The 27516-nt window shown below is 31.1% G+C and overlaps 1 long non-coding RNA gene across 1 annotated transcript in view; it reads left to right on the forward strand.

The window, feature by feature from the left end:
- Positions 1-18741: 18741 nt before the first annotated feature.
- The window catches only part of LOC136792758 (uncharacterized), a 134017-nt gene continuing 125242 nt past the window's right edge, over positions 18742-27516 (forward strand). Inside the window, exon 1 of the long non-coding RNA XR_010837109.1 lies at positions 18742-18853. This is a non-coding gene — a long non-coding RNA (uncharacterized lncRNA). The remainder of the gene's footprint in view (positions 18854-27516) is intronic.

Raw genomic sequence — 27516 nt, forward strand, 5'->3', positions numbered from 1 at the left:
TACCCTGTCATTTTATGATCCCCACATCTAAAAGTTGTTGAAAATGTTAAGAATAAAAATTAAGTGAAGTGAACTAAAAACAAATAAGCACCAAAAGAAACAGATAAAAAGGAATAGCTCAGGGGGCTTCCCTGGTGGTGCAGTAGTTGGGAGTCCACCTGCCGTTGCAGGCGACGCGGGTTCATGCCCTGGTCCGGGAAGATCCCACATACTGCGGAGCTGCTAGGCCCGTGAACCATGGCCACTGAACCTGAGTGTCCGGAGCCTCTGCTCCGCAACGGGAGAGGCCACAACAGTGAGAGGCACGCGTGCCGCAAAAAAAAAAAAAAAAAAAAAAAAAAAAAAAAGGAATAGCTCATGTATAAATTACAAAACATCAATTTAGCTACCACAGGGGGAAAAACAACAACAACAAAGGAACACATGTCCATTGGTAGAATTAGACGACTTTGCAAGGTTATTCATCATCAGTATTAGCAGAATTAGTGGCCTTTGGCAGATATCCTGAAAGGTGAGCCTCACCTCCTCAGATCCCTACTGCCAATGAGGATACAGGTAGAAAAGATACAGACATACATGTATTCATAAGATTATTTTTACCTTCCTGAAATCTTAAAAAAATAAAAATTAATAAAGATAACAATATCTCATTCTTTTATTTACTTTTAATTATTGTCTGTTTGATTTTGCTAAATCTGAGCCTAGCAACTAGTCTTGAAAATGGTATTCCAATATGTTGTAGCCCTCCTGCCAGTACATCTGACATACTTTGAGTGCCTTATTCCCATTTTATTTTTGCTTCTTCTTTTGTTATTTCCTTCTAGAAATAGACTCATAGCTTTATAGAATGTTATCTGTTATTCAACTTTTATTTATATAAAATCTCCTCTTTCCATGCTTTCTAGGACTAGATGTCAAATCATATAATGTATTTTGATGTAAAATAATATGACAAACATTTTTAAATGATACTGGTCGTCAGTTGAAATGACTATGTTTAACTGGTGGTGTTATGATAAAAACATTTTTTGGAAAGATTCAAATTCCCAGTTCAAAATAGACTACTTCCATAAATGATGAATGATTTTTCTTTCAACCTTACCTTTTCACATGTTTCCTGAATACATATTGTTTCACATATTGTTTTATAATTGTTTTATTCATTGTCATTATTAAATAGCAATATAATATAAAATGCCTAGCAACCTATCTGGTATATAGAAGTTAATGAATGTTAGTTTTCTCCATATTTCCCTTTACCCAACCTAGGTGATTATATCTTTTCTCCTATCAAATTCTAATGACAAATCTCTATACAACATTTAAAATCTTAAATAATATGAAATTTGTAAATGGTATGATCCAGTTTTATGCATAATCATTATCATCACCATTATCATTATTTTTGAAATGCATAGACTCACTCAGCACCAGGCACTCTCAGTTTATCAGAAACTCTCATTTACCTTTTATAGAAGAAAAAAAAAATTAAGTCAGAGAGGTTAAATTACTTACCAAAAGACCTAGGATGTAAGAGAATTAGCAGTATTTTTGATATAAAATAGTATTCTTTTAACTAGCCCATGCCAATGAATGCATATTTAGGACAGAATGATGAGTTTATAATCTCATTCTTTCAATTGTGTAGTATTTAACATGTTATTCTTACCCACATTTTTGAGTTAACCTCTTTACTTTTGTGAAATGTTTTCTCCCTCTTATTGTCAATTACCACAGTTACTGAAATACAGTATTATTTATATTTTAAAACACTGGGTAGGATATATAAAAACCAATGCTTTGGAATTTAAATCTTCCTAATTAGATAGATGACCATCTAAATTGATTTTAAACATGCTGAATGTCAGTATCCTCATCTTTCCAATAAATATATTTTATATAACTTCTTGAAGATCATTGTTGAAGATCATCTCCACAAATAACTGATTCCATTGATTTGAACTTAATATGCAATATGAAAAATGTGTAACTGTGATGATGGATGTTAATTAGACTTCTTGTGGTAACCACACTGCAATATATACAAATATCAAATCACTACACTGTATACCTGAAACTAATATAATGTTATAAAATTATGCAATATGATATGAGAAATAGATGAGAAACCAAATTTATTTAATACTTTAACTTAAAGAGTATTATAAAAATTGTCTTTTCTTCTGTTCCATCTCCTTTTATTTGTTTTTATTCTGAGACTAATTGACAACTTTTATTCAATTTCTTTTTTAAAAATGTTATTTATTTTTTTACAGTAGTTCCTTGTTTATCTATTTAAAATATAGCAGTGTGTACATGTCAATCTCAATTTTTACTGTGGACCTGTAGCTTCACCAGAGACCACAGAACACTTACTGAAATGCAAACCTTACTGAGTTTTCTAATAACTAGTTCTTTTCAGAAAAATCTATTATATTGATTAGCTCTCCTGTGCATAACATCAAGACATTCACATTAGTTGTGGGTGGTAGCAGGTACACTATCTGTGGTACAAGGTTGAAGAAGTCTGTTAGTAGGAATTTTGAAAAACTCATTACCACAGGTAATTCCTGGCTACTCAACATGTGTTTCCATGGGATCCCAGGTAATTCCTCAGATATTTATGATTGTTTGTTGAATTTGTATCTCTAAGGTACTAGCTCTTCTGCGAAATTTGATATACTTATCTTTAATGTAATGTAGTGTGTGTTGTAAGTGGAGGTGTATTTTTATACGCCTAGAGCCTTGATTTCTCTCATATTTTAAATTAGCTGCTCTGAATAGAGACAGCATGATTTTTTTTAACGTCTTTATTGGAGTATAATTGCTTTACAATGGTGTGTTAGTTTCTGCTTTATAACAAAGTGAATCAGTCATACATATACATAGAGACAGCATGATTTTTGAGGAGACATCTGTAATACCTTGTCCATCTTGTCAGTTTTCAAGAGTTCCTGTATGTGCATAGGTAGGGGGTATGTATACATATGTGTATGTTGCATAGCTATGTAATTCAGCAACTGATAAGACAGACATTTACATATGATTAATTAATAAAATTTTAGTAAGTAAACATAATGGTATCAAAGCAAAACCTAATTGTTCATAAGCTTAATTGAGGATTTTATTATTTTAGTTCAGCAGCTGTTAATTCTCTGTACATCCTTAACTTTGGTAATTAAAGCAAAAATCTGAGAAAGAAAGGACTAAAGTTTCTAGATTGTCAAGATTCTGTTTATATCCAAACCATAGCAAATAACAATAAAAAGAAGTGTAGATGATGCCTAAATATCAGATATGTGAGAAAGCTTGGTTCCCTAAAACATGCAATTTCATTACAAATTAAGGTATAGAATTTTCTCCCTACTTTGTAGAATATATTTCTGAAAACCCATGTTACAGCATAATCATCATTGAAAAAATTAAATAATTATTAGAAAAAAATAGATTTAAGTGGACACAAAAATTATGAATACATAAAAAACTTTTAGCTTCTATTTTATTTCTACAATTAAATGGTTTATTTGCTATAAGAATACACATTATTAATATTTTAAACATTTAATTAATAAAAATGGCACTGTCCATAAATTTCCAATAACTGTACCTTCTTATTCAGATAATCTTTCACCAGAGTTTCACTGGGCAGTTATCTGTTCTTTATCATGTTTCTGTCATGATAGCCTAGAAGAACACTGTGGTAGCAAACAGCCCCAAATAGAATTGGGTAACAAAACCAAGTTTATTTTCCCTCATGTTACATGCCCGACACAGTTTGCCAATGAGACCTCTGCTCATCTTTGTCCCTCAGTGACCCAAGCTGATAGTGATTCCATCCAAACACATGTTTCCATGATCACAGCAAGACAACAATACCACAGCAAATCATACTCCAGCTCTGAAAATTTCTGCCTGGAGTAGAGAGATGACACTTACACATTTTCTGGGCCAAACAAAGTCACATAACTAAGAGTAAGTTTAAGGGACACTGTTGTGTAATCCTCCCACAAATGGGGAACTGAATATTCGTGAACAAGGATTTAGTCTACCACATCTAGAAAACATGCATTCTCATGGCCGTTTTCTCTGACTTTTGTCATTCCTCAGTTTACGGGTTCATTCAGTGAACTTTTGACGGCACTCTCTATGTACTAGGGATTGTAATTAGGTGTTGTAATATAGAAAAATAATGCAAATTGTGTTAGTAATGAAGAAAAACAAATAAATAAGCAAATGTAATAATAACTTTTCTTTCTCTGATCAATATTTTTTAAAATATTTCAGAAAAACACTTGAGTACATAAAAATACCATATAACTGAATGTATTATTGCTGTCTTCACCTTTTAAGAAAACTTGTGTCAGTGAAAATATGATACATTGTGATTTACAAAAACAACAAAATCCCTCAAAATTTTTGAGACAATAAAAGAGGTATAGTATCTGCTCTACAAAGAATGTTCCAAGTAGGGGAAGCTAAAGTGTCATGTATACGAGTCAGAAGCTGAATTAAACCTCTAAGAATCCAGCTTCTTTCTCTATTGTACTCTGCTACCTGAGCTTCCTATTTCATCCTAAAATTATGATCTGTGGTAGTGAGCAAATTGCTGTAGCAGTACCTGCTGTACCTTTGAATATCACACCATTTAGCCAGAATAGTGATCCTTTAATCTTAGAATTTCCTAGCATATGTTTACAACTTTATCTGATTGAATTGGGTCACATGCCCATTCCAGACCTAATAAACATTACTGATGAAATTATACTGAACTGCTTAGACCTAGAGCACAGGAAGAATTCCATTCTCCTAAACCACATAGGCTTTATGGATAAAGGATGCCTCTCCAGTGAAAATTTAAATAGTTACCAAGAGAAAGAGAGTAATCACCATGACCAATATACTGTTAACATTTTTGCCTCTGATTTTTTTCACATATAATTTTCTTAAAGGTTTCTAAATGTAGTCCCTACATGTAAGACATATATTTTATTTGTATTAAAAAGCTTAATCTAAAAAGGCACTCATATGAATAAAAACTTTACAACAGATGTCATACTTTCGCATAATTACTAAACTTAGTTTGGAAAATGTGTTAACCCCTGATAGTCTATTGTACCTTATATATTAATCATAGTTATAAGCATATATCTTTCAGCCTAAAAGTATATATATATATATATAAGTATATATATTTATATATAAGTATTATGTATACGTGTATATATATATATATATATATGTATAGGTTAGTGGAAATTTAAAATTGAAATGTGAATAATTTTACTTTCACTATGCCTGAGTCATCTTCTAACAGGCTGAACTCCCCACTGATGACAAAAATCATATTTGGGGATGGGAGGACTACCTGAAAGACAGGGAAGGTGAAAAAAGCAGGCATTTATTTTGTCAGAGTGAGGAGAATTGGAAGAAGAGACCAGGACAGAGTGAGTGACCTGTGTTTATGATTTTAGGCTGAGGGAAGTCTATGGTCATAACATGTCACATGATGGCAAAATTTATAATAGAAAACTATAGTATTTCTGACTGACCTGAAGAACTAGAGGACAAAGAGTGGGAAAATATAACTACTGAAAAATGAGGGAGGTTGTGCTGGAAAAGGTGAAAAGAAGACTCCCAAATTCTCTTCATATACTGCCAAAGTCTCCAGATGATTCCTGAACTACCTATGAGTAGGTCCAACTAAAAATAGCTCACAACTAAGGAAAACAAAGCAAAACAAAATGAAAACCAGAACAGATTTTTTTACTTGCCAAACACCATGAAGAGACATAGAGTGCAATTTGATTCCAACCAGGTTAACTGCCTTGTAAACAAAACTTATTTTTTTTTGTTGTTTACATTATTGGCATTACTTACATTCACCAAGATAGGGAAGTAACTCATGTCATTGATGTTTGAATAGATTAAAAATATGATAAATATTTATATATCATATATGTATATATATACATATATAGAGAGAATAGAATATTATTCAGCCATAAAAAGGAATGGAATCTTGTCATTTGCAAAAAATATAGATGGACTTGAGAACATTATTTAAGAGAAATGAATCATACAGAGAAAGACAAATACCATATAATCTCACTTATATGTGGAATAAAACACACACTCACAAACTCACAAAACAGCTCATAGTTACAGAGAAGAGACTGATAGTTGCCAGATGCTGGAAGTGAGGGGTGGGTAAAATGGGTGAAGGGGGTAAAAGATACAAACTTCCAGCTATAAAATAAGTCTTAGGATGTAATGTACAGCATCATGACTATAGTTAATAATACTGTGTTGCATATTTGATAGTTGCTAAGAGATCAAATCTTGAAAGTTCTCATCACAAGAAAAATAATGCATAACTATGTATGGGGACAGTTGTTAACTAAATTTACTGTACTGATTATTTCCCAATATGTACAAATGTCAAATAATTATATTTTATACCTGAAACTAATATAATGTTATATAACAATTATACCTCAATAATTTTATAAAAGAAGTGCTATTAGAAGATAAAAAATATTTCTTCAGAGAACTGTAACAGAGTCTAGAGTCTAACTCTATTGCAGTATTATTTAGTTGCAATCTGAAATTTTGCAATACATACACACAAATACACCCAAAGCAAATTGATATGTGTTCAAGGGAAATGACAAAGGCCATACCCAAGAAGATACAGGTATTGAAATGATCAGAAAAGGAATATAAAGCAGCTGTTATAACTGTGTGCAAGAAAGTAGGAAGGTAAGTGAAAACATGCATATAATGGATGAAAAGATAAAAAATTCCAACAGAAAAAAAGGTTCTATGTAACAGAACCAAATAGGAAATTTAAACATTTCTAGCTATCTGTTATTTTTGTCCACATTTCTATGAGTTTATTGAATTAAGAATAAATGTAATAGATTTAAGTGATCTGTAAAGATATTAATACTATGACAAATATATTGTACATATTTATCAAGTTTTGTGTCAACATATGTTAGTTTATTTAAAAATTTCACTTAATACCTGGATAGTCACTCATTTCATCATTAATTGTATTTAGTAATGTATTTGGTGCTTGATCATTTTTCACAAATAGCTGGAAAACTTTGGTACAAAAATATATATATATAGTATTTAATTTTGCTCTCTATTGTCTCTGTTTCAATGTGTTTTTTAAGGAATTTTCTTTCAAAAAGAGCAGCTCTCATTTACCTTCTAAATAAAATTAAAATCTTATATATTTCCAAATTAGTTTTTAAATTTAGTATTATTTTTATTGGTTATTATTATTGACTCAGGACAGTTGTTTACAACCATACCAGAGTTTTTGAAAGTAGAAACATATATTGTAATCTAAACCTTGTCATTAAGTTCCTCAGGTATGCTCAGAATACCATTTTACTGATTTCTGACTTGGTTTCCTTGTCTTTCAAACATAGATAATGTTATCATTTCTAACCTTACTTAGTTAACATGGTTTTCACAATGAGGAAATAAATAAGGCCTATAAAACTTGTTTGGGAATAGAAGCACTATATAAATAGAAATCTGTGGCATCTAACAGGTTATTTTAAGCAACATAATGTTAAAACAAAGACATTTTTTGTTACATTCCATACCATTTTTCATCTTAAATGTTGTAGAAGATAATAAATAGGAATGCTTTACTATGCTCAGCAAGTATTGAACTGCTATAATTTTTTTTTCTAGACACACACACACACACAAACACACACACACACATTTACATGTGCCTTAGTACACATAAGCACAAGTAAGTCTTCCCAGAAAATTCAATGTTGTAGGAGGCTTGGTAAAACCAAAAGCACGAAGAGCCAGGACATAAGGAACATCTCAAGAAGCTGTAAAAATAAACTAGCAGAAAACTCAGCAGGTAAATGTGAAAGACAACTGTTAAAACAAGTTATTCATAGGAAAAGAGAAAAAGTTGGAACAAATCAACTGGAAATAAGCTCCAGATGGAATAATAATCAATAAGCACACAAGATACACTGGACAAGCCTTTATTTCTACATGTGTACTGGAGAAAACTGCCCTGAAGATTCCATTTTTATTTAATCTTCTTCCCTCCCTGACTCCAAACTTTTTTTTCTGTTTGACTGAATAAAAGTCTTACTTCAACAAAAGATCACAGTAAGCATTTATCTAAGAAAACAGAGCAACAATAACCAACAAAAATTTTGAATCTCTCTTCTCCAGGAGTTTTTCCTACTGATATTGGAGAATATACCATCTGAACTTCCCAGGGTGGGGGGAATGGGAAAGAATCAATATTCCTTTTGTAACTTTTCAAAATATTGTTGACTGTTTACACTGTGCAGATAATCTGACAGTAGGATAAAGGACTCATATGACAATATTATTTCATGTGTTCTTCACAACTATTAAAATTACAATCATATAAATAGAAGTTAAATGTTGTCAATTAAATTTTGTATAGAATACTAACACAGTAAAAGTTTTAAACCTTTCGGTAGTCAATTTTATTAAAAATTATCCTGAAAAAATGTAAATGTACATTTAAATATTTTATATTTCTGATATACTCAAAGAGGAATGAGTTTTGTTTCACAGATAAAAATCCTGATGAAAATCTTTGTTATTTCTTTTCCTCTTGTTTCAGCATATAAGTAAATATTACATGTAATATAATTGATTTTTTACGTAGTGTGAGATATTTTTATAATACAGATTAACTGTAGCTTTATTCAAGCTATATATCCACATGATCAGAAAAGCTATGTGATTCAGCATTAATATTTTTAATTTTTAAAATTAATATCAAACACCTTCAAATTCAAATATTTTGTAATGTACAGGATTTATTATAATATGTTACTATCTGAATTAGAGTGAATTCTACATGCACAAATACAATAGAGAACAATCAAAATATATATAAAGTTTCAAATTAAAAGTGGCAATTGAGTTGAATTAAATAGGTGCCTAAATAACAGCATTTCTAAAAGGGACTAAAAATGGGGAAAAAAGCTCTTTTTTATTATGTAATTTAAAAAATTAATTTCTATTGAAGTATAGATGATTTACAATGTTGTGTTAGTTTCTGCTGTAAAGTGAATCAGTTATACACATGCATATATCTACTCTTTTTTAAATTATTTTTCCATATAGGTAATTACAGAGTACTTTCCTGTGCTATGCACTAGGTTCTTATTAGTTATCTATTTTATATATAGTAGTGTGTATATGTCAATCCCAGTCTCCCAATTAAAGATAAATATTTCGCTGTTTATCATTCTAAGAAAATAAGTCAGTGGAATGGCTTTAGGTAAAGACTTACTACTGACACAAGTTAAATTAAAATTACCCTTTACATAACACACATGGCAAGATGTTCCAGGATTGGATGGAAAGAAAAATTGCCTCTTCTTTCTTCATCATTTTCTAAGATTGTCTTAGTTGCTTCCAGTTCCTCAATTTTTGCCATTAACCACTCCTCTTTTTATCTCTATCTTAACATCCTCCAGTATTCATCTCTTAGAGCTTTTCATATCTTCATATTAGTAGTACTTGAAAACTTTTAAAAAATAGTAAGATATTTTGTACAGTTTTATGTTGTCACTCTATTTTCTGAAAAAGGAAATTTATTTTCTGTTAAAATAGACAATTGATAAGAAAATCTCTATTATTAAAAATATTATTTGAAGTCTATCAGGTTTTCTATACTCATTAGAATTATCTAGATTAATAAATCTCTCTGAAGTTTTGGGTGTTATACACACAAGATCATGAACTTAACAAGGAGAGCATGATGAATTACTACCTATATTAGTGTTTGAAAAATTCCTCCCTCTCAGCCATCCAGTTACGTAACTATTAAGAAATATTTCCCCATAATCTTAAATGTCTCTCATCCTACATTCTTGTAAATACAATTAGCAGAGCATAAAATCATATGTCTGTAGTGTATATATGTGATAAGGAACTAGAATATACTTGCTATAACCTGGAAATTGTGGCCCCAAACAATATTCTGGGAAAGAAACAAAAAATGAATATCCTGGAAGGAATACATTCTAGGAGTTATAGTTTTATCAATACCCCATTACTCACCATGGCAGAGATATATGTCAGGGTAAAAAACAGACCTGTAATTCATTACACCAGTATTGGATGCATGTTATTAAACACTGAAAAGAGAACCCTGAGCTAGGTGTTTGAATTTGTCTTGCAGATGTATATCTGAAAATGGAATTCCATTAGCACACTGGTGTGTTAACACAATAAAAGATAGCGAGGTATTCTCTCTGTTAAGACTCTCTACCGAGAGATCACCCTTTCTTCAAGATTTTTTTTAAAAAGTGTAAAAGAAAGAATATCTATAAACACAACACTGGGTTTATGAAAAGGTAAGACTGAGGGGAGATAAAAAGAATAAATGGAATATAATATTAAAGACTAAGATAGAGGTTGGAAAGCATATAACAGAGAAAATTATTTTTTAAATTTCTCATTTTATCAGGATGTAACCGACCACTTTGGCACCTTAGAAGTTTCATATTTCAAAAGCATTGCTTTCTTCTACTAAATCTTCACTATTTACTAAGAGTCCTATCCTAAACGTATCACGTATTTTCTCTTTTCCTAACACATGATTTAATTTTGTTCTTTTTATAGATTTTCCAAAACTAAAAAAGTAAAACTGCCAAACACCTGTCACTTTTAAAAGTCGACATTTATTTCATTTAATACAAAGGGTAAGAAGCTACCATAAGAAGTCAATATTGGTAAGCAAATCATATAGCTCAGGGAGAAGCTTATGGATCATGTATTCTCATATGTCAGGAAACCATCTTCCAGATTACAGGAAAAAAATAGAGATCATAATAGGATGCATTGAGGATAATTGTCATATAAGTTTGTATGCTCTTGCAATGCATTTTTCCTATACTAAATTTTTCACAGAAATATATATAAAGCTGCCACTCACATTTGTTCAACAATAGTTAGTCATCAGTCATTTTGAATGATGATAACACTGATTATTCAAGAGGCAGTATGGAGAGATGCCTGCAAGAAATATGTCTAGTGTGGGCTGTGAAATCTGGGTTGCTTCATAAGAGAGGATGGATGCGACTGGGAATTAAGATTTTATTTATCATCAATATGCAGAAGAAGAGACACATACCTCTTTAGCTTGTCTAAACTACTGAGTAGTCACCACATTATACTTCATGACAGAACTGTAGGCTTTTGATTATTTAATTAAATATAGTCATTAGTCATATTTCATTAAATATAGTCATTGTAAACAAACACACGTTTTTTTCTAATAAATAAATTTGTAAAAATTAAGAAACAATACAAAAAGCAACTTTTATCTTTATATGGTTTAATGGACTTGTAAACGATTGGAATTATGTTTCCTAATGACTTGACTAACCAAGGGAAAGTAGGTTCATGCAAAAGCTTTTTTTTTAACATACATCGGTAAGATATAATTTGGAAAAATATCTCTGTGCTTACTACAGCAAAAGATATTAAAAAATTCAAAAGTTGTAATAAAATAAAGACTTAATTGAAAGAAATTTTATAATATAAAGAAAAATGACAGATTTTTAGTAACATTATTAATATTTTAAATCTCGATTGAAGAACAAATTTGTTTCAGTGTAAGCTCAAATCAGCAATATATAGACAAACCAAAGAAGCTCTCCTGATATCATAGGGACAGTAGCAATAAAACTAATGATGAATGAAATAATAGTTATGAATATCAGAGGACAAATTTCCAAATTACAGATAATTACCAGTTTTGAAAAAATAGACTGAAGCATAAAGATGAATGAATATAATGTAGTTACTGTCATCATCATAATCATTATCATATCACCATCATATATATGATAAAAAGGTATATATATATATATATATATATATATATATATATAAAGGTATAGTCTAAACACAAAATTGTCCATATAAAAGACACAATTACAAAGATAAAGCTAATGCCAAGATAGATCCTAAATGATTTTGAATAAAAATATACATTTAAAAATCTAAAAAACTCATGGACATAAAAAATGTAATTACTTACAGAAAAGCAAGCCCCAGCTGACTTCTGAACATTATGATATTATGTGTGTATGTGTATATATACATATATATATGTATGTCTATATACATGTATATATGTGTATATATTCACATAATCATAACATCTACAGAATTTCCATTGTAAACATTTAAGAAACAAATTAGTCCCCATTTTATTCAAATTTGATTTAATTCATGAGGACAAAAACATTCATAGTTACAGGAGGATTTAGAATACATTACAGTTGGTATAAAAGAGCATTTAATCAGCATTGCAAGTAGCTAAATATAGCATGTATATATAAATGTTACTTCAATTAAAATTAATAATAACAAATATGTATTGAAATCTTAAAACATCCTGGAGCATACTTATCAAAACTGTGTGTATTTTCTTATCTGAAAATCCTGAAAATAATTAAATGTTTTAGGTCCTATGTCATATATTTACAGATTTAAAAAAATCTAAATAGAGAAGCATAAAAGAGAAGAAATATAATTAATTAAAATAATAACAGAGGTATAACATTCCTATCAGGTAAATATGATGAGTTGTTGCAAAAATATAAAGAACTAAAAATATCATATTTATTTAGAGACAGAAAAAGATAGTGACTTTACCTCAGAGCACAGCTTTGTCTACATCCAATACAGGTTAATATTTTAATATTTTTTTTAACCCAAAATTACTTACTGAAGTCAAACTTAAAATTACAAAGTTTTTTTTTTTTCTTATTTAAGTGGTTATTCATATATTGATTGATGAAATGATCCTGAAACTGTTACCTGCATTATTTCAACTGTGTGAAATGCTTTATTTTAAAATTAGGGTATGATTATTTAAAATAAATTATGTAAACTTAAAAGGCAACATTTTCTTTTTAGTGTAATATACATATAATGTTAATGTAGATGGATAAATAGAGAGATAGTACACACATGTATGACATATATATGATATGTAAGATATGCACACATCTTTTCATTTGCATATATCAAGGGAATATTTGTAACTTTTATTATACTTTGAATAGTAAAGGTGTTATATGCTTGTTGAAAACTGTACATTTATAATATTTTATTATTTGTTTGATTGTCTTCAAGTTGGTAAAGTATGTATTAAGCTATTCACTTTCTGAGGAATATAATTTAACAAAAACACCCCTAATATTGAGAGTCTATATTAAGGTAAAAGATTTTTAAAAATTCAATCATTTTAATGTAACATTATTGGTTTTATTTGTAATGCTGAAAAAACAAATGCATCTTAAAAACAATTCTCTAAACAAGCTATTATATATCCTTAAGGAGGATAGAATAATATTTATGAGATTATATATGACAGCAAATTAAGTTGCAGCTCTCCTAGAATTATAATTTGTAAAATTATTTTTATATAATATTGGAAGAAGTAATTTGAAATACAAGTGTTATTCTACTTGGTGAGTATATCAATGGGTATATATATATATATATATATATATATACATGTATATTCATATATTCATTCACATAAATATGTATACATACACACATATACATACACACGCACACTACACACAAAAGGAACTCTTTTATTTTCCAATGATGGTTCCTTAATAATGAAAGTAAAACAATTATTTATTCTTTAAATGTGACTTGACAGATTACATTAACACAGGTAAGAAAAAATAATTTTTCATTCATTAAGCATGGATGTTAAGGGTCTACACAACACCTTTGGAAACAAAAAGTATCAAGATGTAAACAAACACACGTTTTTTTTCCAATAAATAAATTTGTAAAAATTAAGAAACAATAAAAAAAGGAATTTTTCTCTTTATATGGTTTAATGGACTTGTAAATGATTGGAATTATGTTTCCTAATGGAAAATTATTTATTTTAGAGTTCAACGTTTTTCATGAAAGTGCTAATAGTAATGTAAATTTTGAATTAGTTTAATAAAGAGCACATAAATACTTAGAAAAGTCAAATATACATACTTTGAAATTTTTGCAGCTGCATATGACCAAAGACTTTTTGTATTTATTTTCTTCAAGGATAATTATGCAAATGTTTTTCATTACCTTAAACCATACCAAGGAAAGTGGGTAATTTTTCTCATCATTTTTTCTTGGAGGCGCATGTTTAGATTTCTCAGGACTGATTATAGGTACTTTATAATATAATCCAAGATGATTTAAAATGTTTTCTTTCCAAAATCTTCAGCTACTACATGATACTGTGAAATCGCTACTTCCAATGAAATCAGGTATCTTAATCACAATAAAAATATTCTGCATATCTAAATAATGAATTTATAGAATAAAAATAAATTAGAATTGATATAAATAATAACACAGTGCTGAACTAGACACACTAAATGTTTTATTCTTTTAAGTAAATTACATTCAGAAGGAAGAAACAAAGGCCTCTAATACATTCTTGACAGACAAGATTCAAAATCTTTATTAAAGTTTTGTGCTCTAAAATTTCATAGTCTGCTAGAATTCCACTTTCTTTAGACAGGATTCAACAATGAAAACATCTCCTGCACACTTTTATCTCTTGTATTTTTTCGTTCTTCACATTTTTTTCTTGCAAAACATGTAAGTTGACCATTACATTTTTTTATTTGATTTTCTCTGATAGAAAATATATTAAAATATTAATAACACCAAGAAAAATAAGTACTTATATTTAGATTCTGATCCTCAATTAAAATTCTACATTAATGTTGTTTCATAAAAGTCTAGCAAAATGACAAATTTTCTTTATTCCTAAAAGGAAAGTAAAAGAGTAAAAGCTTATATTTAATCAGTCATTCTTGAATATTTTATTTAGCTAATATAAATACACTAACTGTTTATTATATTTTCAAAGTAATTCATACAATTTAGAATTTATTTTTCTAAAGGGCTACTCTTTTCCAGGTGTAGTTTAAGTGCTAGGCATTACAAGTGTGTACAAACAACAACAAAACAAACTCACAAGTGAAAAGCACCAGAATCACTGTCTTTATGAAAATTATGATGAACATACATATATATTTATTATAGAAAACATTTAACTTACATAAACCTTAATATTTACAGATACAGAATGCTGAATATGTTGTCTAATTTTATATAATTTATCATTAATATATTTCAATAGTGGCATTTCTTTTATATTAAATAGTCTTTTGAGTTGACTGAAATCTGAAAATCAAGGAAAACATTACATTTTCATAAGTAAAAGAAGAATCCTATGTATCCATTTGAATCTGCTCCATCTCTTAGTCACCTTTTTGGTAAAATTAACATTTAAATAACGCATTTATTCCCTGAAATCAATTAAAGTTCTGCATACTTCACATAAAAATTGAGGGGAACATTTTTAGTGGTTTTATCCACCACTCAGTTAAAGGATGCTTCTGACGCTTGTGATGTTGTGATCTTTAAGTTATTCATCCATGACAAAGGGATAGGAAGGGAGCCTGGGAACATTTTTGTGTTCTTTTTGAAAAGGTTGTGTTCCAAAACAAATTGAAGTTATTCAGAGTCTTTGTATGAATGCTTTAAGCTTCCATTAAAAGGTTATTCTGATCTCTCAACTTAAAACTGAGGTCAGCTAATGTCATCAGATGTCCAAATATGACAATAATTTTCATGATACAAATTATGTTTTAAATAGTGTTGCACAAGACACACAGTGAAGCCAAAGTTATCTTCTATACATATCAAAATATTGAGATCATTATTCTTGTTTAATACATCTATCTCTATCTTTCTTTTTTATTTTTGTTTGTTTGTTTGGTTCAGTTATCTTCTGTTCTAATATTACATCTGAATATGTAGCTTAATAGTTCTACCTATCCAAAAGTCATTAAATAAATCTATATTACAAAAGCTTAAATGTGTTAAACTCTCAGAAACTTAAAAAATTTCTATCTTAGAAAAATGATAGAACTCGTACCAGGAAAAAGCAAATGTTGAAATGTTTCTACACAAAGCCAATTTCAAGTTATGCAAAGGCGATGGCTATTGGAAAATGAAAAGATCATAGTTTCAACACAGGCTTTTCAACTCACTATAGCTGTGACCCTAAGCAAGTACATTAAAGTTTTTTGAACCATAGATTCCCTAATTAAAATAAATTAAATCATCTCATCGCTGTAATACTGGACTCCCCAAATACCATCATTAAAATATGTTGATCAGGCAAAACTAAATTAACACTACTCAGTTAGGGTAAGCACCATTTTGACCAAAATTTAGTACAGTTTCAATCTGAGAAATTAGATGATTATCTTTATAGAGTTTTGGGTCCTGGACTTGTTACTTTTAAGAAGGATCTTACAAGGAGAGGAGGTAGTGGAGGTTTCCCAGAATTCACGACATAATAATTTTAGATTGGTGGCCATAGTATGACAAGCAACTTGAAGTGTGTCTTGATGAGAAAGAGATTAATATTCATAAGTAGTGTGTTTATTGGTTTGCAGTCTCCTTTTCCACAAGCATTTCTTGAAGCATATAGCTAAGTTAATTTTTCTTGATCTCAGTATTATGTAACACATGGTTAGAGTGAATACCGGGTCTTAAGTTTAGGAAGTAACAAGTTCAGGGAGTAATGCTGGTTTCAGGTCTTACTGTTTTTTGGGGGAGAATTAAACAAGGACACATACACCAAGCAACTTATATAATGACCAGTTCATAACAGATGTGCAATAAATGTTACTTCCATTTCCTTATTACCTCATTCCTTAAATACAGAAATAAATGTTCAGAATCTTGTGTTTAAAGTGTGAATTACTAGCAACAATCTATGTAAAATTAGAAAAATACATTTATGCTTCTGAGTGTGTATTCACATACATATTTTTTTTCTGATTTGACTTCCTTATCTGGGAGATGCATATTATAATTCTCTAAGTATCTTAAGGCAATAAAATCCAGTTAACACATAAATATATTTTTACATTGATGAATAAAATCCAATGTTATATTTGTGGGGAAAGGAATGTCACCATACATAATGCTATATGTAATTGCACTTTGTTATGAGAAAATTATCTCAGTCTTCCATTAGCTTTGTTCCTGTATAAGGAATATGTAAGAAGCTCCTTCTTATCTTTGAAGAAACTGATACAATATCAAGGTCATTCTGACCATCTCCACACTCCAAACCAGCTGGCTGGAAGCTGTGCCTCTGACATTGGTTTCCTTCACTTATATTCTCCAAGCTCCAGATCGCCATAGTATATATTTTTAGATTATGATCCACATGTTTCTTGGGGGTGGGGGGGTGGATGAAACTTTTTCTTACTCATTTTGCTATGTTTTTCTAAGGAATTCTGGCCTGACCTCCAGACATGAAAAAATAGTATTTCTTTTTTATATTATCCTTTGGTTTATACTTCATTCAACCTGACAATTGACATATACATGTGCCATTTTCTTATAGTATCTGCTATTCTAAGTAAAATATTTGCTATCTTTGTCTTTGATATCTGCTGTTCAGCTTAACTGGATTTCTGGTCCAGATAGTATGCCCAATACTGCCATATTCAATAAGTCCTGATCAGGGTAAAAAACTAGTATACCCAATATGACAAAAACATGGTTGGACATCCATTTCACTAAGGAAAACACTTGGCTATTATTTAGAAAATTTTATCAGGAACTGTATCAGAAAATTATATCACAGCTAGAAGAATCTTATAAAAATAAAAAGTTACGCATTCATCTTTCCCAAATTTACCATACACATTTTTCTTTATGTGTCCTTTCTTGTGTATCTATGGCTGTAAAGTGGATTAGATTGAAATAAATATAATGTTTTCAAGACCCACTGGTTTATTTTTAAAATTTCTTTCACCATTCAGGTTACTCTTGGTTCAATAGGTTCTGCTGAATGGTTACACTTAGAGGAAACTATGTAGAAGTTTCAAGTCTGATCCCTAAGTGCCTCTATTTGCTAGCTGTGTGACTTTGATTGAGCAAGTTACTTTTCTTCATAGTTTTTCAGTTTCCTCATTAGTGATAATGAATTAATAACAATAACACATTTGAAAAGTTGTAAAAAGGACTAAAAGAGTTAATATAATTGAAATGCTTAAGGCAATACGTGGAGTATAATGAGTAATGCATGCGTTTATGCTATTATTACTGTCCTTACTACCATGAGGAATCCAGCTCCTGGTTAAGCCCTACATGTGATTTTTCAGGTCTAACCATAGGCAGTTAGAAAGGCTTTGCCTAAAAGGCTTCAAGGGGAAAGCAGCCTCCCCCACGACAGGTTTATTGCACCACCCACGCATTTCAGTCAAGGACTCAGGGCCCCCTGGTTGGTCATGCTTCCCACACTCCCAGCCCTGGTGCCTTTATTCCTATGTCTCTTTATTTGAGGCTTTGTGCAGAGGCCTTTTTCTTTTCTTTTCTTTTCTTTTCTTTTCTTTTCTTTTCTTTTCTTTTCTTTTCTTTTCTTTTCTGCCCAGAGGTCTTTTTTAAGCACCTCTGTCCAAGTCCTCCTTTGGGAGGAGAAAAGGGAAACCATGGATACCGTTTTCCTCTTCTTACTCAGCACCAGTACATTTCCACTCTTAGCTCCTCCCTCCTCACACTCCTCTTTTATCCCAAAGTCCATAAAACTGCCTGATCCTTTTAAGTCTCCCTCAACCACAAGATGACTCCCACATCTGTGATGATCCACCTGACCTTCCACTGTCCAGCATTCTACACAGAAAAATGGAATGGGGGGGAGAGTCAGCACTTTCTCAGATTTTAGACTCTTGCTTAGGCTATAGTGGTAAGTGATTAAAGGCTTATCTCTTTCTTTTTTGGCTTGTTGCTTTAATAGGCTGCTCTGAAGCCTGGCAGTTCAGCTCTGTCTCCCAGTTCAGCTGAGCTCCGAGCATATGGGCAATGAGTGATTCTCTTTATTTAAATGTTGGCAATGTTGTTCTTCTGAAACTCGTCAGTGTTTGAATGTTATAAGATCTATTTCAAAGCAAATGTCAGTGTTCACTTCTTTAGATCTTAACTGACTAGAGCAAATTAAAAATATTTGAGTGCTAGGACTCCCCAAAATAGGGAATTTAGTGTAGCATTATAAAATAGTTTTCAGTTACAGACAAAGCCAATAAATTGTATTGTAAGGAGAATTTATGATAACAGAAAATGTTCTTCAATAATTCTGGACAATTTAAAATAAAGAAGGTGGTACCTTATCTTAAAAAATGCAAGCAATAAGATAAAGTATTAGTCCCCAATTATGGAAAATAAATAGATATATGTTGTTGTCAAAACAAGAAATTTTTAAAATTACCTATCTGGTAGTAACAGTAGTAATTGAGACTATGGTTTCTAGAGTGTAAATGTCCAGGTTCAAATACCACTCTGGCACTTAATCTGAGACTTCAGTAAAGTATTTAAACTTTGTTTCCAGTTTTCCACATCTGAAAAACAGGGACAATAATATTATCTTAGTGTTGTTGTAATGACTGAATAAACTAATGTATAAAATGCTTAAATATCTTCTATAATATAACACATATTACACAGATTGGTTATTATTAATAAAATTGTTTTCATTATTGATTTAGAATAATAATAATGCTATTATTCAATAGTTATTTAATAAAATTTAAATGTACTTCTATTTTATGGAAGAACTGGACAAATCAATTAGATCATCAGCTTTTAAATAACCAAATATCTATATATCTTATGAGAAAATAAAAATAGAATAAATCTATTAGACAAAGGGAAAATTGGACTGTTAGGCTGAATATTAGAAAGATGGACTATTTGATCTTAGTGCCACACACTAGGATTTCACAATTCTACCCAGGGATAAAAGCTATTCCAAGCTGAAGGAAAATTTAAAGAGCCGAAAAGTTGTGACTGGAATTTAAGTTACCATGGGATATGGAATGGGAGATGGGTCAAGAAGTAGTCTTTAGTCACATTAGTTATAATGCTTCAGGGACTCCCCTGATGGTGCAGTGGTTAAGAATCTGCCTGCCAATGCAGGGGACAAGGGTTCGAGGCCTGGTCCAGAAGATCCCACATGTCATGGAGCAACTAAGCCCGTGCACCACAACTACAGAGCCTGCACTCTAGAGCCCACATGTCACAACTACTGAAGCCTGCACACCTAGAGCCCATGCTCCACAATAAGAGAAGCCACTGTAATGAGAAGCCCGCTCATTACAATGAAGAATAGCCCGCACTTGCTGCAACTAGAGAAAGCCCATGCGCAGCAATGAAGACCCAACACAGCCAAAAATAAATAAATATATATATATATATTAAAAAAAAACCCTGAAAGAAAATTAGATCCAACCAATAATTCTATATCCCTCCAAACTATCAGTCAAGTATAAAGATATTTTTAAAAATATATAATGCTTCAGGTTATGCTAAGAATATTGTATTTTATTTTGTAATGACTAGAGGGAGGCAATTTTATTTTTCAACTAGGAAGGATAATGATAATTTTTTTATTCTATAATAATAACTATTTTACAAGGATAAAGAATAGATTGAGGACAAGAATTTGAAAGCAACGAATACTGTGGGGTGGATAAAATGGTCCAAGTGTTAAATGCTAAAGATATGTATTAAAACTGTGGTGTTCAGAATAGAATGAAAGAAGAGGATGCTAGAAGGATATTTTACACAAAGACACAAATGATTGAGCAATTTATTGAATATGGTAGAGAAAGGGAAAAGAGGAGAAATATGAGTAAAAAATAACTGAGGTTTCTCCTCTGACCTTCTGGGAGATAGTGTTGCTACAAAGGCAAACAAAAGAATGAATATCTGTAAAATTCTTATTTTATGTCATTATTTTGCTAGGTCTGGGATCTGTAAATCTAGGATTGCCCAGTTGAGCAAGTGCCATTCACATATTCATGGATTCATCTATCAGATATTGGTGTAGGTGTTTTGGTCAATCAGTGGCCAGAATTTTGGGAGGGGAGGCATTAGTTATATTTATTCACAAAGTAATGCATTTTAGAGTGTATTTTCTATTCAGATGATAATATTAAATAAAATAATTATTCTACATTTGCACATCAAAATTTGATAATATTTGATAACCCTTTCTGGCAAATAGAAGGCACATCATAAATATTTGATACTAAATTAACATATAAATACATAAATAAAGAAATTGTAGATATGTGACCTTTTCCTGACTAATAATTTTATAAAAATAGCTTTCCCGAAAGTAGAACTGTTTCTTGCTTATCCATAATTAAAATTTACAAAAATCCTCTGACAGGATGTAAACAGGAATAACATACTTGTATAGACATTACAAAGTTACTAAAAAACACTGCTACTCTATTTTTGTCATTGATAGAATGCGACATTCGAATGCTTATTTTGCATGTCAGGGGATATATTAAAATAAGTGCCACTTCATCATTTTGCAATATGATTCAAGCACTGAATCCTTATGTTGTACACCTGAAACTAATATATATATAATGTTATATGGGAATTATACCTCAATCAATCTGAAGAAAAATGAGAAAAATTTTTTTGAAAATTGCATCTATAAAGAAGTAATGTGAAAAATCTCAAGAAGTAGCCATGTTTTTTTAATCAATTAGAATATAAAATGAATAGAATATGGAATGAATATCATACTAGAATGAATTTCCTTAGAACAAGGTTAGTGTAATAAACCTGAATAGGTTAGGTATGAAAAACAACCGTTTTAGCCCTGGTTTTCTAGAGAGTGGGACCAGAGAAAGGATCTAGGTGTGAGGATTTTTTGGGGGGAATATCATGCCCAAGAGCAACAGTATAGGACACAAGAGTGCAAAGGAGGGAAAAAGGGAGAACAAATGCAAGGATAAGTTGGCCAGTGTTATGGGTAGTGAGCTACTCAAGAATTTGAGGATTTTAAAAAAATCTTAGGTGTTTCTTATCACCTATCAGTTGTATGTGGATGGGCAATGAAACTCCTATAGTGCCCCAGACCACTGTGTTGGCTGAGAAATGTTGAGGGAGGAGGTGAGAAGCCGATGGTATAGGTCTGAGGAGAGGTTGTAACCTCTACCCAGGTGGTTTCCACAGAGGTGACTATAATGTAATAAAAAGCAGAAGGATCAGAGAGATTCTGAACTGTTGCTTAAGAGGAGATGAAAATGACATCTCAAGAGAGATGATCATAAGCTCATTTACTTACTAACAACAAAGTTTAACAAGTACACAGACTGTTGATGATTAATTATATGTGCCAACTTGACTGGGCTAAAGGGTACCCATGCAGCTGGTAAAACATTGTTATGAGAACGTTTCCAGAAGAGATTAGCATTTGAATTGGTAGACTGAGTAAAAATCACCCTTACCAATGCAGGTGGCCATCATCCAATCAGTTGAGGGCCTGGGTAAAACAAAATGGCAGAGGAAGAGCAAATTTGCCTTGCGCTTGAACTAGGACATCCATCTTCTCCTTCCTCAGACATCAGATCTCTTGGTTCTAAAGCCTCTGGCCTCAGACCTGGACTCTTACATCATTAGCCTGGTTCTTGGGCCTTTGGATTCAGATTGGGACTTACATCATTAACCACCCACCCCACCCCTTGTTCTCAGGACTTTGGGTTTTGTACTGAAATAAACCACTGGTCCTATATTTTAAAAGGTAGATCATGGGACTTCTCAGCCTCCATAATCATGTGAGCCAATCCTTCAAAATAAAACTCTTTCTATATATCTGTATATAGTCTATTGATTCTGTTTCTCTGGAGAATGCTGACTAATACACAGACTCATCTCAAAAATAATGTTGCCCCTACATAAAAGTATTTAAAAAAATAAATTTTAAAAAGCATTATATCAAATTCTGGTTGATAAATGCATACACTATTAAGACACAAGTGTGGGAAATGTAAAAATTCATTTTTTCTTCAAAGTCATTCAAAGTGCCACCATCTCTGTTTCAATCATATAAATCCCTCTTATTAGTGTTCTTCACCATATTTATGTCAGCATGAAGAGAGGATGTATCATATAATACAAATGTTTACAAAAATATCATTACAGTAGCAATCTGAAGGTTTCAATAAGGCTGTATAATGTATTTTTCACAATTTATAATATAGCTTAAAAGATAAGACTCATTTTCAAAAAGAAAATTGTAGTTCATGAGATGGAAAAAGCTATGCATTCAAGTGATTATTAAAGTCAAGTTTTACACACATGTGTAAATATAGACATACAATTTATTTGTTTTTAATGAGCTATAATTTACATACCAATTAATTTATCCATTAAGAGTATATAATTCAATGATTTTTACTATATTCACATATATGTGCAATCATCACAACAGTCAACTTTAGAACACTTTCATAATCACAAAAATAAACGCCAAACTCTTTAACTACCATCCTCACCCCACACTCCACACTTCACATGTAGCTTATTAAGCTGGACTATACCAAGTTGAATGATAAAATTGGTACATAATCAGTTCATTGCTTACAGAATTAAATAAGTAATGGAATTTTACTATCTTAGTCAGGGCTTCTTCCACATGTAAGTATGGATTCATTCTCCTTTGAGTTCTCTGACCACATAATTTTTGACCAAAAAAATTCTATGTCCAGGTTTGCATTCCCTTTTTTCCTGTTGCACTCTACACAATGCAGAAAATGTATGACTCTTTTAAATGTGGTTTATTTCATCTTCCTGATCTTGTTCTTGTTCTCATTTTTATTCTCCCACTCCTCCTCCTCCTTACTTTCTCCTTCTTCTTCAGAAATGTTTCATTCATAAAAGCTTGTATCCTCGGGCTTCCCTGGTGGCGCAGTGGTTGAGAATCCGCCTGCCGATGCAGGGGACACGGGTTCGTGCCCCGGTCCGGGAAGATCCCACATGCCGCGGAGCGGCTGGGCCCGTGAGCCATGGCCACTGAGCCTGCGCGTCCGGAGCCTGTGCTCCGCAACGGGAGAGGCCACAACAGTGAGGCCCGCATACCACAAAAAAAAAAAAAAAAAAAAAAAAAAAAAGCTTGTATCCTCAAAATCTTAAGGAATCAAATATCATTTCATAATTTTTACCTATTAGTGTTCTAATTATGCAAAGGTAAATATAGGAAGAAATGGACCAACCAAGGAAGAACCTGCTCTATGACATCTTTGGCAAGTAAACATCCAACCTGTGTATAAAAGTCTCCACACAGGGGATATTTTTATGTCATATGGAAATTCATCCTGCTCAGAAACGACTCTAGTTGTTCCTCATGCTGTCATTGAAATATGTCTCATTAATTTCCAAAGATTATTTCTTATTATTCCTATTAAAATACATACAATAAATATAAGCTTCCTTCATATTTTAACTATTTGAGTTTAACTGTTATTTCACTTTTTAAGTTTCCTTCATAAAGTAAAACACACTCATTACCTTCAATCATTCCTATGATGTACTCTGTAGATTTCTATCTCCCTAATCTTCTTGTACTTCATCATGTTCTTATTAAACTGTGACATACAAATCTTAGGATACAGTTATTTGCAGATTATCTATGGTCATTTGTTCCCCCTGAAATCAATAATTCTTCTCATGCAGTATCTTATAAGGTGGAAATTTTGGCCCCCTGCTAATGCATATTGAACCTACAGTCAACTAAATATCTTGGTATCTTTTAAAATATCTGAGCAAAAACCAGTTCCATCACACACCATTCTCCACAGCTGGCATTTTACTTTTGGTTCAAAGCTCTTCACACATTATTCTCTCTCTCTCTCTCTCACTCTCTCTCTCTCCTTTGCATATCCTTCACATTACAGAAGTAAGCTATTTATGTCCTTATCCAAGAAGCCGATAAATCAGTAGAAGAGGTCAATGATCATGGATCATCTCTAGAGAAAGACTTTAGATTAAAATCAATTAATCTTTGACCGTTCTAGTGTTATGAATATTCCCATCAAGAATATTCAGCCTAAATCATTCCTTTTTAAATGGGTATAATGAATTAATTTCGTTGTACAAAAAAGTCAAATGAGTTTTATGGAAACAATATGATATATCTAATGTCACCATGCAAAAAGTATATGAAGTTAGTTTCATCTAAATTAGTAATACTTGCCACTACCTTTCCTGATTATTCAAAAGCCTGTGCACTGTGGAATATAGGAACAGTTTCCTAAATCTAGTACTCTCTTTCATCATCTATTTTCTGGAGTGAAAATATTATCTCACCTCTTAACATTTGCCTCTCCTCTTCAGCTAAGATAAACTATAAATAAGCAGTAATTTGTACCCAGCTGAAAAATAGCATTATAAAAATGACCTGTTTTTCAATTCTAAAGCTCAATGATTGTAATTAAAACTTTTAAAATAATAATTCGGAAGTCACAAATGATATTTTTAAGTTTTATTCTTTGTTCTAGCTACAACATATTTGTCTCATTGCCTCACAGATTATTCCTCACCATTAACTCATTATGCACTTTTTATCTGTTTCTTCTTCATCTTGCTCCTACTTCAGCTCTGACCTGCCACTGTTGCCTTCCTTTTAATTTAAGCTCTTTCATTCTTTTGTTCCTCCTCCTACTTAATCTAGCCACACCCCCAAAAAAATATATATATATAATTTATTACTTAAATGAAAATCATAAATCTAGATTTTCCATTTCCCTCATATATATTCAATTACACTGTATCCTAGAAGATGTTTTTTTTGCATATTCCTATGTGTAAAGAAAAATAGAGTCCTATACAGTTGATTAATTTTCAAAAAAGATAGAAAATTGTCTTAAATAACACTACTATATAAATAACACACAAATTACTTTTTCCAGAAGCCCTTTAGAAAAGAAATTTTACTTTTCACCTCAGTTAGTGTTTTCTCATATTCCATTATTTTCCTTAAAATCTTCATTTAATTGCAACCAGAGACCCACAAATAATGTCTCTTTTCAATCTGCTCTGTGATAAGGGGAAAACGTTATAAAATCACATAAGTTAATTAAATATTCAAGGTAATTTAACAAATGTTATAGTATATATGAAATTATAACAAGTGAGGTAATAATGAGAGTCATATTAGCACGATTAATTCCATAATTAATTCCAAGGGAATTAATAACTATTATGAAATTATTTTAAGGTTTCATTTTTATACAATATGAAGATGGAAATTATTAGAAGTTTTACTACATTTCTGTCAAAACGTTATAGTTAGGTAAAATCAGTATTCTTTTTTTTAGTTAATCTTCGTATTATTAATAATTTAAATCATTTCTTATTTATGTGAATAAAAATGGAACACCTAATCTGTTAACATTCATAGTTAATGTAGGTGTAAATTACAAAGCATTTTCTATTTTTCCTCTAACATCGTTTGAGTTATAATTATGGTGTTCTACTTTCTCTGTAAATCTTCTCATTTCCCTTAAACATTTTTTATGGTAATTTTGAAGAAAGGAAGATTTAGAGACAAACTGAGAAGATTCATTCTTTCATTTATTCATCAATTTATTCACAAATATTTCTTAAATTCATTCTTCTCTGAGCCCGTAACTAAGGCAGATACAAAATATTTTGAGAAAGCCTTTTCTTTCTGTAAGCTAGCAATCTCTTATTAAAAAAAAAAAAACATTAACACTGTAAGAAATATTGTGGTGTCTTACCATTTATGTGTCCCTACATTTAGTTTTGCTGACAACAGTCCTGATTTATGCCATTTCTACTACTGTAAATCTGATTAGCACTCCTTTTACATTCATAAGTGTCCTCCTTCGTAGGAGCAATTACATGTTCAACCTAGGTAAACCACAATGAAGACCAGAATCAAGGAGGTTGTAACTGGCAGGCATTATATATACTATTAAATAAAAATGTGTCCACAGTTCAAATTTTATGACAATTTTTCTTAAATGATATTATTTGCCCAGATATCCCCCATCCAACCAATATAATGACCAGGTAAACAGGTTTTTATCATAAAATTTTACCCAAAATTCCTAGAGAGAGGAAGCATTTCCTACTTTGATATGTCATCATGCTAGCTATCAGGTTCTCAAAAGGCAACTCATCTGAAGCCTTATCAAATTTGATAAGAAAAACCATTTTCTCTTATTTCCACATCCACACCAATGCTTGTTATCTCTAGTCTTTCTGATGACAGCCATTCTAATAGGTGTGAGGTGATATTGTGACTACAATTTGCATTTCCCTGATGATTAATGATGTTGAACATCTTTCTTGTGCCTGTTGGCTATTTGTATGTCATCTTTGAAAAAAAAAAAAGTCTATTTACTTCTCCTGCTCATTTAAATTAAATTTTTATATTAAGTTGTATAAATTATTTACATATTTTTTATTAACCCCTCATCAGAACATGGTTTGCAAATATTTTCCCCATTTCATAGCTTGCCTTTTCACTTTATTGTTTCTTTTGCTATGCAGAATTTTTTTAGTTTGATGGAGTCCTACTTTTTT

This window comes from Kogia breviceps, chromosome 16 (genome assembly GCF_026419965.1).
Source record: "Kogia breviceps isolate mKogBre1 chromosome 16, mKogBre1 haplotype 1, whole genome shotgun sequence".
Taxonomy (NCBI): domain Eukaryota; kingdom Metazoa; phylum Chordata; class Mammalia; order Artiodactyla; family Physeteridae; genus Kogia; species Kogia breviceps.